Source organism: Meriones unguiculatus, chromosome 15, assembly GCF_030254825.1.
Source record: "Meriones unguiculatus strain TT.TT164.6M chromosome 15, Bangor_MerUng_6.1, whole genome shotgun sequence".
NCBI classification, from domain to species: Eukaryota; Metazoa; Chordata; class Mammalia; order Rodentia; family Muridae; genus Meriones; species Meriones unguiculatus.
Genome location: NC_083362.1, coordinates 67215972 through 67231460, shown reverse-complemented (window position 1 = coordinate 67231460; position 15489 = coordinate 67215972). Strand labels below are relative to the sequence as shown.

The window sequence follows — 15489 nt, the reverse complement described above, 5'->3', positions numbered from 1 at the left end:
ATAAAAATAAAACAAAATAAAGAAATTTTGTCAGACCAAACTTCCAGTTAGTTGCCAGACTCCTCAGGATATATGTAGCTCTGGAGAGTTTCAGTGTTTAAGGTAAGGGCCATAGGTATGGCTCAGTGGATAAAGGAGAAGTAAAGGAGCTTGCTGGGAAGACCAGTGACCTAGATTCAAGTTCCAGAATCTATATGGTGGAAGAACATGGCTGGCTTTCCAAGTGGTCTTCTGATCTCCACTCATGCACCATGGCACACAGGTGCTCATCTTCATATTCTCCTACACTCTAAATATGTTAATATATTAAAAGTGCATTTACGTGATGGTGAGTTTGGGCATAAAGTTGTTATAGAACACCATTAATGAATATAATAGAATTTTTAAAAGATTATGTCCCATTCATATTATTTTAGACCTGTATGTTCCCTTGAATGAAGCTGAATTTTATAGAAATAATTAAGATTTACACATTTTAATTTAAGTTTTCCATTGAGGAAAATGTCTCATTAGAAATTACAAGTGCCCAGAGTATCTGAAATAACATGAAATGAGTGGTGCTTGAGTACCAAATGCTTCGTCTAAGCAACAACGTCAGCAGAACAAAGAACCACAGTTGTCCCCTGCCACCTGTGAAAATGCAAATATCGTATCTAAAGATAAATATTTGTTATACATAATTACAGTCATGATTTTTGTTTGTCAAAATATGTTGTTGCAATATCATAGATCCAATTTTCATATTTTCATTATCATAATGACATTTCCATGTATTTTAAAATTAAAATTGTTATGCTGGAGAAAAACTGACTTCCATTTCTCTTTAAATACATAAATGGGAAATTTATAAATCTAAAATGTCCATACAAAATACAACAGCAATAAAGGAAAGACACATTTATTAATTTGTGGTCTCTTGTGACCCTGAGTTACTTTCAAAATGGACCTCTATAACTGTTTTATATCATAATTTACTATGAGACATATTGTGTATTATCAAGACCATATACGTCCTCAGCCTTTCAGTAGTAGCTTTGATATCACTGTAGAACTGTCAATTAAAAGTGTAAGCACTTCAAAAGCTGAAGTGACTGACGATGGACAAATCAAAGCCAAATCAAGCCACATTTTAAAACATGGAACTTTTACCTAGCTCTCAGCTGTAAAGTGAGAACAACAAAGCTCCCATCACTTGGGATTACTAGAAGGGAGGCTGGTGAAGAACTCAGCGTGGAACTAAACAGTAGTATGAACATTAAAGTGTGACAATAGTGTGAGAATGTTAGGGAAGAAGTTTGGCAACAGTCTCAATGTGAAGTGGCTGTGTGGTTTGATGGGTGGATGAATGTGTACATGGATGAATGGATGGATAGATGGATGGGTAGACAGGAAAGTCTTAAAAATCACCATGTCCTAAAGAACTTTTCAGGTATTCAAGATGAGGTTGAAAAACTGCCCTAGCAACAATACAGAACAAAACTACCTAAAAATAAAACAATAATCTTCTACGTTAATAAGGCTTTCTTAACTTCTTGTTCACTGTGATGTAGAAAATTGACAGAGTGCATGTGGCATATGTCTGTCATGTTTTGAGACTCCGGCTGTAAGCAAACAAAAACTTTCATTCTTTAAATATCATAGAAATGTTGAACAGTCTATCCATTTACTGCAAAAGTCAAGAAGTTTTCTTTTTAAGTATATATCATAGTCATTCTGAAATGAAAATCATATTTTATAACCTGGGTTGTAGTTATGAAAATCTCACTCATATAATAATTTATTAACCTTTTAGCTACTGGTTAACCCAAATTTGAATCACATGCTGAACTTAAATTATTTCCCTGTCTTTGACATTTTAAAAACTAAAAGTTGCAGGCTCTTTGACCTCCCCACCCCCCCCCAAGGGAAGAGAAGTCCTGCTAGGCCACAGAGAAGGACTTTGTAGCCAGTTCTGAAGATACCTGATAAAACAGGATCAGATGAAAGGGGAGGAGGTCCTCCCCAATCAGTGGACTTGGAAAGGGGCAGGGAGGAGATGAGGGTTTGGGAGGGAATGAGGGAGCAGATACAGCTGGGATACAGAGTTAATAAAATGTAACTAATAATAAATAAAATTAAATAAAATAAAAAAATACACCCCCCCAAAAAAAACTGAAAGTTGTTTTTTGGCTCTGGAATTTTATGTTAAATTTTTAATTGCGTTTTGTTTGATTTCCAAGCTCCAGTGGGTTAAAGCTGCACAGTCTTTTAATTCCAACTCTATAATATAATTGAACTGTATTTTTCCATCAGTCCATCAGCCTACATGCTTAAGTGGTGGACACTTAGAAGAGAAGAAAATTACTAGTATGAATGAATTCCATTTTGGTAAGAGAAATGTGAGAAAGTCTCCTTTGGCTAACTAAAACATCGCCGTTATCAGGGATTCACTTGCATCAAGAGTATCCACAGCAGGTACTCCCGGCTAAAAGAGGACCAGCCTAAATTCATGACAATTAATCTTGCCTAAGTTAAGCAAGCCAATTCAGAGTTATAAGCATGCTGGAGGTAACACCCCGGGCTAGAATGATTCCTCCTACTCTGCCCTCCAGCAAAAATGTAGTTTTCCCAGGTGCAGGAAGCATGATTATCCAACAGGCTCTATTGATTTAGTTATTTTTTAATTTAATTTAATTTTATTAATTACACTTTATTCACTTTGTATTCCCCCATAAGCCCCTCCCTCCTCCCCTCCCGGTCCCACCCTCCCTCCCCCTTCTTCACGAATGCCCCTCCCTGATTTAGTTATTTATTTTGCTGAAGTTTCCCACCAACCCTAGTGATTCTTACACAGTTTACATTTAGTAATTATTAACAAGGTTGGCTGACAATTTCAGAACATTAATTCTCTTTATCTATGCCCTTCCAAATTATATGGCACTTAAGTTATTGTTGTTTTGTGATAATGTGAAATAATATTATTGTGAAATATTTATACATGGGATAGGTATTTTTTAATTCACATGAATTTTTTAGATGAAAATCAACCATATGATCAATTCAAATTTCACACTATAAAAATGGGTTGCATATTATGTATGTGCCCATACATGCCTCTAGGAGGTCATATGATCATCTATTTATCTAAGATCCTGTTGGTCAGCTGTTACAAACAAGACAGTGATGAATGTCAAATTCTAATCTTCTAGATGTCACATTGTAGTGGAAGACTAGAATGAAAAATTGCCTCTCATCTGATTCTGGTACTGTTTACATCACCAGCTGGCCATGCATTCTTTCTTTCTATTCTTTTTGAGGATAAATAGGTATAACTTCTCGACATTTACATGTGGTCCTTTAAATAAGAATAGCATCTTGTTAATTATTGAGCTCTCAGTATTTTGTTTGTTGGTCCCCATGGAAATTAGTAACTGATGTATAAGGCTCTGAAGAAGTCTTGTAGGCACAGGTGAAAGCTTTTTCATGTGCTCTAAAAATCTCAAATAAATCATATCCAGTTCTATAGTTTGGCATTAACTAATACTTTTATGCTTCACTTTACATTTAAAAAATAAAGTTGTACAACCACTTTGGAAATCGATCTGGCACTTTCTCAGACAACTAGGAATAGTGCTAACACAAAATCCAGCTATACCATTCCTAGGCATATATCCAAAAGATGCTCAAGTATACAACAAGGACATTGCTCAACCATGTTCATAGCAGCTTTATTTGTAATAGCCAGAACCTAGACAAAACTCAGATGTCCTTCAACAGAGGAATGGATACAGAAATTTTGGTACATTTACACAATGGAATACTACTCAGCAATTAAAAACAAGAAAATCATGAAATTCGCAGGCTAATGGTGGGAACTAGAAAAGATCATCCTAAGTGAGTTATCCCAGAAGCAGAAAGACACACATGGAATATACTCACTCATAAGCAGATATTAGACATATAATATAGGATAAACATACTAAAATCTTTACACCTAAAGAAGCTAAGCCAGAAGGAGGACTCTAGGTAACATGCTCAATCCTCACTCAGAAAGGCAAATGGGATAGACATAGGAAGCGGGAGAAAACAGGGAACAGGACTGGAGGGCCTCTGAAAGACTTTACCCAGCTGGGTATCAAAACATATGCTGAGGCTCATAGTCAAACTTTGGGCAGAGTGCAGGGAATGTTATGAAAGAAGGGGGAGATAGAAAGACCTGGAGGGAACAGGAGCTCCACAAGGAGAGCAACAGAACCAAAAGACTGGGGACAGGGTTCTTTTCTGAGACTGATACTCCAACCAAGGACCATGCATGGAGATAACCTAGAACCCCTGCACAGAGGTAGCCCATGGCCGCTCAGTGTTCAAGAGGATTTCACCAGTAATAGGAACAGGGACAGCTCTGAACTCATGGGCTGCCTCTTTGATCATCTCCACCTGACAGGGGAGCAGTCTTTCCAGTCCACAGAGGAAGACAATGAAGGCAGTCCTGAGGAGACCTGATAAACTAGGGTCAGACGGAAGGGGAGGAGGACCTCCCCAATCATTGGACTGGGGGAGGAGCATAGGAGAAGAAGAAGGAGGAAGGGTGGGATTGGGAGGGGAAGGGGGAGGGGGCTACAGCTGGGATACAAAGTGAATAAATTGTAATTAATAAAAATAAAATTAAAATTAAGAGAATGAAAGGTTGAAATGGACTATATCATGAGGATTTAGTTTAAAAACGTACATGTTTTCAAGTAACCTAATGGTGGTGCTGCTAGCAGAGCCTTTCACCAACTCTTTTAAAATTAAATGTTTTTATTAGATTAGTTTGTAGATTTATTTTTAATCGAGGGGTATATGGTGCCATAGCTCCCATGTGGAGGTCAGAGGACAACTTGAGGAAATTGGCTACTCTGTTCTATCATGTGGATCCCGAGGATCTAACTGAGATTGTCAGGCTTGGTGGCAATCGTCCTTACCAGGTGAGCCATCTGTCACCTACCTCCCGTTGTAGTTTAATTTAAGATTGTTTTAAAAATAATTATCGGTTGATTTTATTTATGTGTATATATATATATATATATATATATATATATGTATGTTTGTTTATATTTGTGTGTGTGTGTGTGTGTGTGTGTGTGTCCAGGAATGCTTGCAATAACATGAAATGTAGAAGTTAAGGGTCAATTATCACTAGCCCATTTTTTCCTACCACCTGTAGGATCAGATGATGGAACTCAGGTGCTAAGGCCACACATAAGTGCCCTACCTCTGAGCCATCATGCATACTCTTCCAATTCTTAACTTCGGAAATTATAATATCTAACAACATGGCTCCTTGACAAATCTTACTTTGAAACAACTAGGCAGAATATTTAAGACCATACCACTTACTTCACCATAGTTGTTCACATGGGGGTCAAATTGGGAGTTAGCAAATTTCTTCACTAACAACAACAAGCAAAAAAAATGTAATCAGGACTCTTATCCATCCCCATTCCCATTGTCCAAATCTAAAAACAAAACAAAACAAAGCAAAGACAAACAAGCAAAACAACAACAAAAAATCAAGGGCACTATGGTGTATGGACCACAAAGCTCATTTCATCTCTCACCTTCCAACTTTGCCTTTTCAAGCTGAAGGACATTTTTCAGATGAACAAACCATAGCTCTCTCACAGTGAACAGCTTCAACAGAAAACTGAACTCCTGACCTCCGTGTTGTCTACCTTGTTACAACTACTACCATTTGCTGCAATGAGCATGAAAATCCAGTAAGTCATAAACGTGTTTTCAGAATGCATTGTTATGAATCACATAGATGTTGAGTAAGGCACGCTTTATGTCTAGCCTATCAATGACCTGGTTGTAGTTCCTGACTCTTGAATTGCAAATCTATTTAAACAGACAGTGAATTACCTAGTTGGTGTTTTAGGATACACTGTTGAAAGGCAACTGCATTTTGTATTATAGGTAACATCTTCAGTGTTTTTCACAAAAAGTAACTACCTCCCTTGTTTGGCTTCAAATTAGATATAGCAACAACAGAGTGCATAAGGTTGAAAGGGTGCTTCTGTCTTCCTCTGGACAACAATAATTTTGTGCACCCATTGTTTGTGTAAAACAAATGAGAGACTTTTGCTGCCTGCCTATATTCTTGGAACACTGTGTCTTCGTTCTAAAAGTGTATATGCGCCACTTGGAAGCCACAGCACCGATCCAAGTAGTGCAGTTCTGTGTATGTGTTTATTGTAATTCATGGATGAATTTAAAACTTATCATCAAGGATTCTTCTGATGATGCAGTTAAATAACCAGTTCAGAATCTCATGTAATACGGAGCGAAAATAGGGCCTTTACTGTATGCCCTCCTAAGCTTCTATAGTGTGTATATTGTGTATAGTGTATATTTCCAGAGATTCTGTCTGGAAATATTTAGATTGAACATTTAGATTACTATATCTACAATCATGTCTGATCTTACAGAGCTAATGACGTGGGCTTGAATAGCGAAGCGGGTGGCGATTTTTCAGCTTTCGTGTTATGCTATTCTTTCACTCTACTACATATAACCTGTTGACCACACCCTTCTCAAAGGCTGGAGTGTGTAATACTGTGAAGTTTCCTAAAATTTGAGACTTGACATACCCAAAATACAACGATTAAATTTTTACCAACGACAAAAGAAATAAGCTTAGCATTTAACTTCGTATTGAGGTTTCTACATATATATTTTTTTAATGCAGCCGTCATTGTTCCTTGCCACTGCTGAATCTAGAGCTGATAGTGCTATTAATGCTTCAGAAATGCTCCTGCATAAATAAAGCTATCATTATCCAAGCCCATACAGCAAAAGTCATGTATGTACAAATGAAATTGATAAAAGCATAAAATTAGGAAAATCCCTATTTTCTTTTTCTTCTTTTGTAGCTGATAGTTTCTGCAAAGAAACTAAAAAAAAAAAAAAAAGCATTATGTAATACTTAGCATTAAAGAGAAATTTAAATGGGAGTACTTTTGAAAATAGATGCATGGAAGTTCCAGCAAGATCACACGCTTATGTGGTATTTCCCCTCCACCAGTGTAGAAATCCACTGTGTCTTGTCAGTCCACAGAGTCTATTTAATATGGCACCAACTCATGGAGAAATTGAGCTCCTCAAAGACATGCTAGTGAGGGAGACATGTCACGCAAAAAGAGTCAAATGAATATTCAGGCTGTCTGCTTCTTTTTCATCTTTGTCTAAGGATCTCTCTCCCCTTTGTTTAAAATTCTGAACCACTTCTTCAATTAGTATAATCTCCTGCTTGACTATATCCACACTCCAACTTTGTAAAGGAAGGTTTGTTAGAGATTCCACTCACTCAGTAAGACTTAGTCCTGTGGTGTACCTAAGAGTTCTACTGACCCAGGGTGGAGTTTCATATATACCCACATTCTCTAACTGAACTAATCCACTAGTCTCCTGGTCATTGCCGCTTTTTTTTTTCTTCTTCTTCTTAAACTGTTTACCCAAAATTTTTAAAATGAAATTGTTCTCTACATAAGATCTAGCTTTTCCAACATTCAGAGTGGTGACAACTTCTTTGATCTTAATTTTGCCACCTATATTGAGTGGGTAAGAATGAGAAACAGTCTGATGTGGAGTGAATTGTTTCCCCCATATTTAAAGTCTCATAAGAATTTCTATATTTTAGGCCATGGCAAATCTTGCAAGATAATCTTATGACCAGAATAAAGTAAAGTGCATTTTATGCTGTTGTAACGTGATTTGTAATACTCCAAAACATCATAATGCATAGAGAGATTAGATGCCTTGAGGTGAGATTGGACATTTTACTCTTTCCACTTGTTTATGTTTCAATTTATTTGAGCAAACTGCAAGATTCTTAGTTTCTATTTTTAAAATAATTTTTTTTAGGTTTTCCAAAGGGCACTTATCTTAATGCTATATGAAATTCTTGGAATTTGAGTTATCAAAACTTGACTTTTTCTTCTCATTTTCATCATTCCATCTTCCCTAAGGTGGGGAATGCTGGGGGCTTGGGTCCAGTGCAAGTTTCCCCAGATGATTTGACCATTTTCTTGTTGTTGTTGCACTGTTCAGCAGTATAAAAACCATTTTATATCATTTGCACGAACCTAAACCAATCTAAAACCACTCACCACACATTATGTGTGAAAATATAAGTAGTAATCAGGCTTCACATATATATGTTAACTAGATATGCAAATTCACATTGGAAATTTGCTAACTTTGTGGATTGGGACTTCAAAACTAGATAGCACAGTTAAAACCCATAGCCATGCAAATTATATCAAAAATTGTTTTTGCAATAAAAGTCTTATGAACTATCAAATACTAGTGCCAGATATTTTGATCTGTGCTAGGAATCCTATCCCCCATTCCACAAATGGTCATGTTCATATTCTCATTCTCAGTGTTCTCAAAATGCAGCTGGTCTGCACAAAATGGGGAAAGAAGTTACCACCAAGAAAGCCTGCAGGAGTAACCACAAAGGCGTTGATTGCTTCTTTCTCAGAAAGCAGATTTCTTAGCAGTGAGTTTTTCCTCTACTATCTCCACCCCCCAAATTTGGAAGTGGGCAGAAATCATACAAATGCACTAGCATACACCAGGCATTTCCCTGACTTCCAGGCTGTCATGGTGTCTTTCACCAAAGGTCTTAAAAGATTGCCTGTATCCACTCTAATATTAGGGACTCCAGCAAAGAGTCAGTGGCTGAGGGACTTTGTGGAGCCTTGGGCCAATTGGTTCCAGACGCTTACAAGGCAGTATTTGCAAAGCAGATACAGTCAATGTAATAAAGTGCTGACTGGAGCTACAGTGGAAGCCACCAAATCGAGTTGGGAGTCTATGGCTAATTGATTGATTTTAAACAATGGCCACCATCCTTTTCTCTGAGATTTTGACACTTCTACACAACTTTGCAAACCATTGAACTTGGCTAACTATGCTTGGTCCTTGCAAAGTTCAGTATTTTTCACAGGTCTGTTTTCAGAATTTCCTAAATATTAAATGTCCTTAACAAAATTTCCTTCTTCTCTGAGTTGGACAAAAGTACATTCTACTTTTCAGAGAAAAACAAAATCGCTTGTGCATGTCTTGCTCATGTTTTCTCATTAATTTTTAAGTTGACACTTAACAATACATCAAATAAATTGGATCATATCCAAAATGTGAAAAAAATGGGAGATTAACTTTTGTCCTTACTCTCTATTCATTATTTATACTGTCTGATTATAAATTCATGGATACTAAATCTATCAAAATTATACCATGTAACCTGTTTTTACCACACTTAAAAAGTGCATATATTCCTTTAGTACAAAAATAACTTTAGTATTTCTCAGTAAAGATGAACATTTTTCAAATGCAAAATTTTCCCAAGTGTGCAAATGCCTACACTGTAAGTAGTGAAAATACTTCTGAGTAGTTTGAGAAATTAGAACAGAGTTATTTCAATAAATAAGTGCATGTCCAAAGTAAAACAAGTCCATCTAAAGTTCTCCAGCAGTTGTACATCTTGTAAAGACTAATGAAATTCTCCTAATATTGACAGATATTAAAGCACATTTTCTGGAAAATGTCTATTTGGAATCAGCCAGAAATAAGCAGCTTTACCTTCAAAGTATGTCTAGCATTTTTTTTTGGTACACTGTATATCTTTTTTTTTCTGAGAATGCAAAACTGGGCTCTCACTGATGACACCAGTGAACTGAGCCTGTTGTAAAATATTTATGGTATGGAATTAAGAGAAATAGCAGCATGCACAACGTGGATACCAATTAATGGCATGGAAATACTCCTGATTCTTTTAATAATTCAACAGGGCTTATTTTACTAATGAAAATCCATTTAACATCTTCATGGTAATCACTAAGTGGGTGAGGGATTAAAAATAGCCAGAGGCTCACTAACACTGTGGATGCCCATGCCGTATCTTTATTTCTGCTCCACCTAATATAACATGCGAACTTCAGCATTAAGTAACCCTAACCAAAACCCATCCCATCTCATAAACAATTGCTTCCTCCCTTGAATTATAGATTCAATTAGCATGCTTATGGAATCTGAAAAAGAAATGAGATACATACCAAAAATTAAGTCCCCAGGGAGAGCTAAGTGGAATAGTCAGGAGGTGACTTGGGTCTGTCAGATCCCTCTCTCAAGGCAGGTCTCGGGGCAGTTCGGCATGAGTAATCCAGCACCATAAGAAATATACTTGTAGGTTCAGTTCAGTTTTTCTTCAGTTAAAGTGCATTATATCTGGATGGGAAAAGTGTCAAATCCAAGATTCTTCGTCACTAGAGATCAGAGCATTTTCAATGTTCTTTCTATGAGATATAATGCCCTTTAAAGTTTGCTTGGAAGATGCAGTGGCAGAAGACAGGTGCTTGCTTCCTTAAATCAACATTCGGAGAAAAGAGGGCATAGCTAATGGGTGGGGATGAGAGAACAGCCCCTCTCCGTCCAGGTCCAGCAGGGAAGAAACTGAATGATTTTACCCACTTTGCTACACAGATGATCACAAGACCCGAAGCAATCACCAGGCTGGCTAAGGTACCTCATTTGATCATGTTCTGTGAAGACAAAAATACATGGAAACAAAAAATCAGACACATCCTCTCTAAATGTCTCCTCTCAGCCCCAAAGATGCTCTTTCTCGATGCATACATACAGAACGTTTGGAGAAACCTAGCTGGTAGCATCGTCCCTCCCCCATGACAACCAGCTTGCTCTGGCTCTGGCTCTGGTGCTCTCTCTCTCTCTCTCTCTCTCTCTCTCTCTCTCTCCCTCCCTCCCTCCCTCCCTCCCTCCCTTCCTGCCGACTCCCTCCCTCCCTCCCAACTCCCTCCCTTCCTGCTTCTCTCTTCTCTCCAGCTGCCTTAGTCTGTTGATGCTGCTGCTGCTGATTAATCAGGGATTCTGAAACAAAGAACGTACCTTCTGAAAATAAGCAGTAATCTCTCTCCTCTGCTTCTGCAATCGGCCTGCATTGAAAAGCAAAGGTGCCATCATCCTAGTACCTTGGATAGTTCCCACACCCCGGGCCCAAGGGAAAGGGAGAAAGAAAGACTGAAGAAATGGCAAGAAACCCCAAAAGCAGCAACGCTCCCATCCTCATTAAAGGCTACACATCCAAGCAGCAGAACCTCTTTCTTTTTTTCTAACTGATCTAAAGTCTGAAATGTCAATAACAAAATAAAAAGAGGATAAAGAAACCTCTTCATTTATATCCACCATGTAGCACTAAATCAGTCCTTTTGGAGAGGAAAATTTAAATCCATCAGAGTTGTTGTTCTTGTGTGGAGGATATTTAAGTTATAAGGTTTTCACCCTGGTGGGGCTAATGAAAAATGAGCAACAACTTAAACGGAACTCTCGGATCCCAGTTTGATGCCCTTATTTGATATCAATTTTGCCTCCACCCACCCTGCACAGCAGAGCCACGCACACAATTACTGCTGACGTACTTGAGGCTGCTGCTTGCAGAGAGGGGGGAGGAGCCTTTTAACCTCATCAAAACAGCTTCATGCCACCTGCTCCCATGGCATGAGAACAAAACTAGCCCCCCTGGAAAAAGCATGCACAGTGCAGGCACACAGAACAAAGGTCTCCCTCCCTTGGACTTCAACGTTTTAACCAAAGTCAAATATACAGTGATCATGGCATGTGGGCTCCTAACTCCTTCAGAATCACTGCATAAATGCTGTGAAGTCATTCTAGTTCTTGCCTTTCCCAAAGAGGCTCAGGATTCTTTTTTCAGTTTTCCACTGAATCTGTGTGTATAACTTATGACATTCACTGTGATTGACAGATGTATATACTTGTGCCCACACATACATAATATATTTATGTACTTGTTTGAGTAAATATATATATAGTTAGATATAGATATGACAAATCTATTTTTTAAAGCTTGCTTTTCTCAGGATAAATGAAGGAAATAGATTTTTTTTTAAAAAAATGTTGTTTGTATATGGTGCAACATGATGATTCCCCAGTCTTATTCTGTGTTTTGACAAGACAAGAAGAAAAAGGAAGTAAAGAAATGAAGAAAGGATAGGAAGAAAGTAGGAAAGGAAGAATTGATGAGGGAATAAATGAAGGAATACTTTGGAAAACTAACATAAAGAAAGCAGTTTAAGCTTTATGTGGGATAAAATAGATTTTAGTGAGAAACTGTATCCATATTATTAGACAGTGGCCTCTACATTTTTTTCAAATCACTTGCTCCCAGTTACTTTTATCATAAATAGCTTCTGATTACAAGCTGCTTTCTTTAAAGTTAAGCATCTAGATTCATAAGTAATTCCTTATGAAAATATCTTTATGCACCAACAAACTATAAAAGGCAGTAGTCTTCAGCTCACCTTCCTAATTCACAAATGACAACTAAGACTGTGCTATATTTTATCTGGTTTTTTTTGAGATTAACATATATGTATCTGAGAAGAAATAAAATCAACACATTATGTATCCTTAATGTATACTACTCTGTGTAAGCCAGTATTCTCTAACACACATTTTAATACATATTGTGTTATTTATCTTTTATGTATCTAGCTTTTGAGTAGAACAGGATTCCCATGTAGTGTAATGAAACTCCATAGAAAATTGTGCAGATACCTAGAAGGGAGGAAAGTATAGATGTAGAAGGAAAGAGATCATATCACATGTGTCTTTCCCACATACTCTTTCTCCCACCCTTTACCAGATTCATGTTAAAATCTCAGCACATCTCAGTAAACAGACTCAAGTACTACTTACAATCTAGCAACAGCTCCCATACTGTGATCAAGAGGTTTACTAATGTGTCATTATTTTTGTAGTAAAGTGCTCTTGTAAAAGTTGTCTTTCATCACAGAGCCAAAGTTTAAAAGTTTTTTTTTTTTCTTTTAATAAGGAGATCATTAGGACTAAAGTCCTAAAGAAGCTAAACAACAAGGAGGACCCTAGGGAAGAGGCTTAATCCTCATTCAGAAGGACAAACAGAATAGATATCTGAAGTAGGAGAAGATAGTGACCAGGACAGAAAAGGAACCTTCCAGAGGGTGACTCTGAAAGACTCTACCCACCAGGGTACCAAAGCAGATGCTGCTACTCATAGCCAATCTTTGGTCAGAGAGTAGAGAATCTATGGAAAGAGGGGTGATAGAAAGACTTGGTCGTGGCTAGGATTTCTACAAGAAGACCAACAGAGCCAAAAAAAGTGGGTTCAGGGTATCCTGCAGAGGCTTATGAATCAACCAAAGACCATGAAGGGAGAGGACCTAGACCCCCTGCTCAGATGTATCCCATGGGCAGCTCAGTCTCCATGTGAGTTCCCTAATAAGGAGAGCAAGGGCTTGTCTCTGACATGGACTCAGTGGCTGGCCATTTGATCACCATCCACCTCCAGCAAAGTGGCCTAACTATGCCACAGAGAAAGAAGATACAGACAGTCCTGATGAAACTTGATAGGTTAGGGTCAGATAGTAGAGGAGGAGGACCTCCCTATTAGTGGACGAGGGGAGGGGAGTGGGAAGGAGAAAGAGGGAGAGTGATTGTGACCTGGGAGGGGGGTGAGAAAGGGAGCTACAGCCAGGATACAAAGTGAATAAATTGTAATAAATAATAATAATAATGAAAAAATTAAATAAATTAAGAGATTGTATGACAAATATTTTAGGGGTGGAAATATTTTTATCATGACTAATCATTTAAGTAGGTTTAGGTGAATGCACTTAAAACTATAGAAGAGTGTCAATAAATAAGGATAAAATCTCTTTCCATGTATGAGAAAACAGTCCTCAGGTAAATGAAATAACTTTTCACTAGTATCACACACATCAGCTCATAAGCAGTAGAAACCAAGCTACTGACTCTTGTTTAAATTTTGTATCTATTATTATTTATTACAATTCATTCACTTTGTATCCCCGTTGTTACCCTCCCCACATCTCTTCCCAGTCCAAACCACCTTCTCTCTTCTCTGCCTATGCCACTCCCCTATGTCCAATGACCCTATGGCTCATCAGAGCTGACTATATCATCTTCCTCAGTGGCTTGGCAAGGCTGTACCCCCACCTCCCCCCAGGGAGAGGTGATCAAAGAGCCAGCCACTGAGTTCATGTCAGAGACAACTCCTGATCCTCTTACTAGGGAACCCACTTGGAAACTGGGCAGCCTATGGGCTTCATCTGAGCAGGAATCATAGGTCCTCTTCATGCAGCCCTCCTTGGGAGTACAGGGAAACTTATGGAAGAAGGGGGAGAGAGAAAAATCTGGAGGGGACAGGAGCTCCACAAGGAGAACAACAAAGCAAAAAACCCTGCACCACTAACTCTTTTTGTCATTGTTTAGCACAATTTAAAAACAGTGAGTAGAAGTGGATGCATGCAAGAGTCCTTCCTCTTGATTAATTTCTTTAGATGTACAGATTTTAGTAGGTTTATCCTATATTATATGTCTATATGAGTGAGTATATACTGTGTACATTTTTTTGCTTCTGGGATAGCTCACTCAGGCTGATCTTTTCCAGATCCTACCATTTACCTGCAAATTTCATGATTTCCTTGTTTTTTATTGCTGAGTAATATTCCATTGTGTAGATATTCAACAATTTGTGCATCCATTCCTCCACTGAGGGGCATCTGGGCTGTTTCCAGCTTCTGGCTATTTCAAATAAGGCTGCTGCAAACATGGTTGAGCAGATGTCCTTGTTTTGTACTTGAGACTCAATGCTCAATTCCTATCCAGAGAGGCAAAGAGGATGGACATCAGAAGAAGGAGAAAAGAGGGAACTAGTCAGGAGCCTGACACAGAGGACCTCTGAAAGGCTCTGCCCTGCAGACTATCAATGCAGATGCTGAGACTTATGGTCAACCTTTGGGCAGAGTGCAGGGAATCTTATAAAAGAAGTAAGAAACAGTAAGATCTGGTGAGGACAGGAACTCCACAAGGAGAGCAACAGAGCCAAAAAATCTGAGCACAGGGCTCTTTCCTGAGACTGATATACCAACCAAGGACTATGCCTGGAGATAACCTAAGACCCAGGCACAGATGTAGCCCATGGCAGTTCAGTATCCAAGTGGGTTCCATTGTAATAGGAACAGGGACTGTCTCTGACATGAACTGATTGGTCTGCTCTTTAATTACCTCCCCCTGAGGAGAAAGCAGAATTACCAAGCCACAGAAGAAGACAATGCAGCCACTCCTGATGAGATCTAATTGATTAGGATCAGAAGAAAGCAAAAGAAGACCTCCCCTATCAGTGGAATTGGGGAGGGGCATGCATGCAGAGGGTGGAGGAAGGGAGGGATTGGGATGGGAGGAGGGAGGGAACCACAGGGGGGATACAGAGTGAATAAAGTATAATTAATAAAGAATTTTAAAAAAAATGAAAAAAAAAGACTCCAAGGGGGAAAAATAAAAATAACAATAAAAAGAAAAAAAAAAAAGAAGTAGATATATGCTTGCCAAACATAAAAAAGGACCTGGCAAATTTTACCACAAAAT

The 15489-nt window shown here is 38.2% G+C and overlaps 1 protein-coding gene across 5 annotated transcripts in view; it reads right to left on the bottom strand.

Annotated features, from left to right (window-relative positions):
- The window catches only part of Nyap2 (neuronal tyrosine-phosphorylated phosphoinositide-3-kinase adaptor 2), a 271105-nt gene extending 259723 nt beyond the window's left edge, over window positions 1–11382 (bottom strand). For 2 of the 5 annotated variants that reach the window (XM_060368703.1, XM_060368706.1), the window contains exons 1-2: window positions 10933–11382; window positions 10083–10568 (exon numbers count right to left, since the gene is read on the bottom strand). The gene's annotated coding sequence lies outside the window, so the exon portion shown is untranslated. Of the gene's footprint in view, window positions 1–10082; window positions 10774–10932 lie in introns of those variants that run through there. The other 3 variants (XM_060368705.1, XM_060368704.1, XM_060368707.1) reach the window with 3 other exon arrangements.
- Between the last annotated feature and the right edge of the window lie 4107 nt (window positions 11383–15489).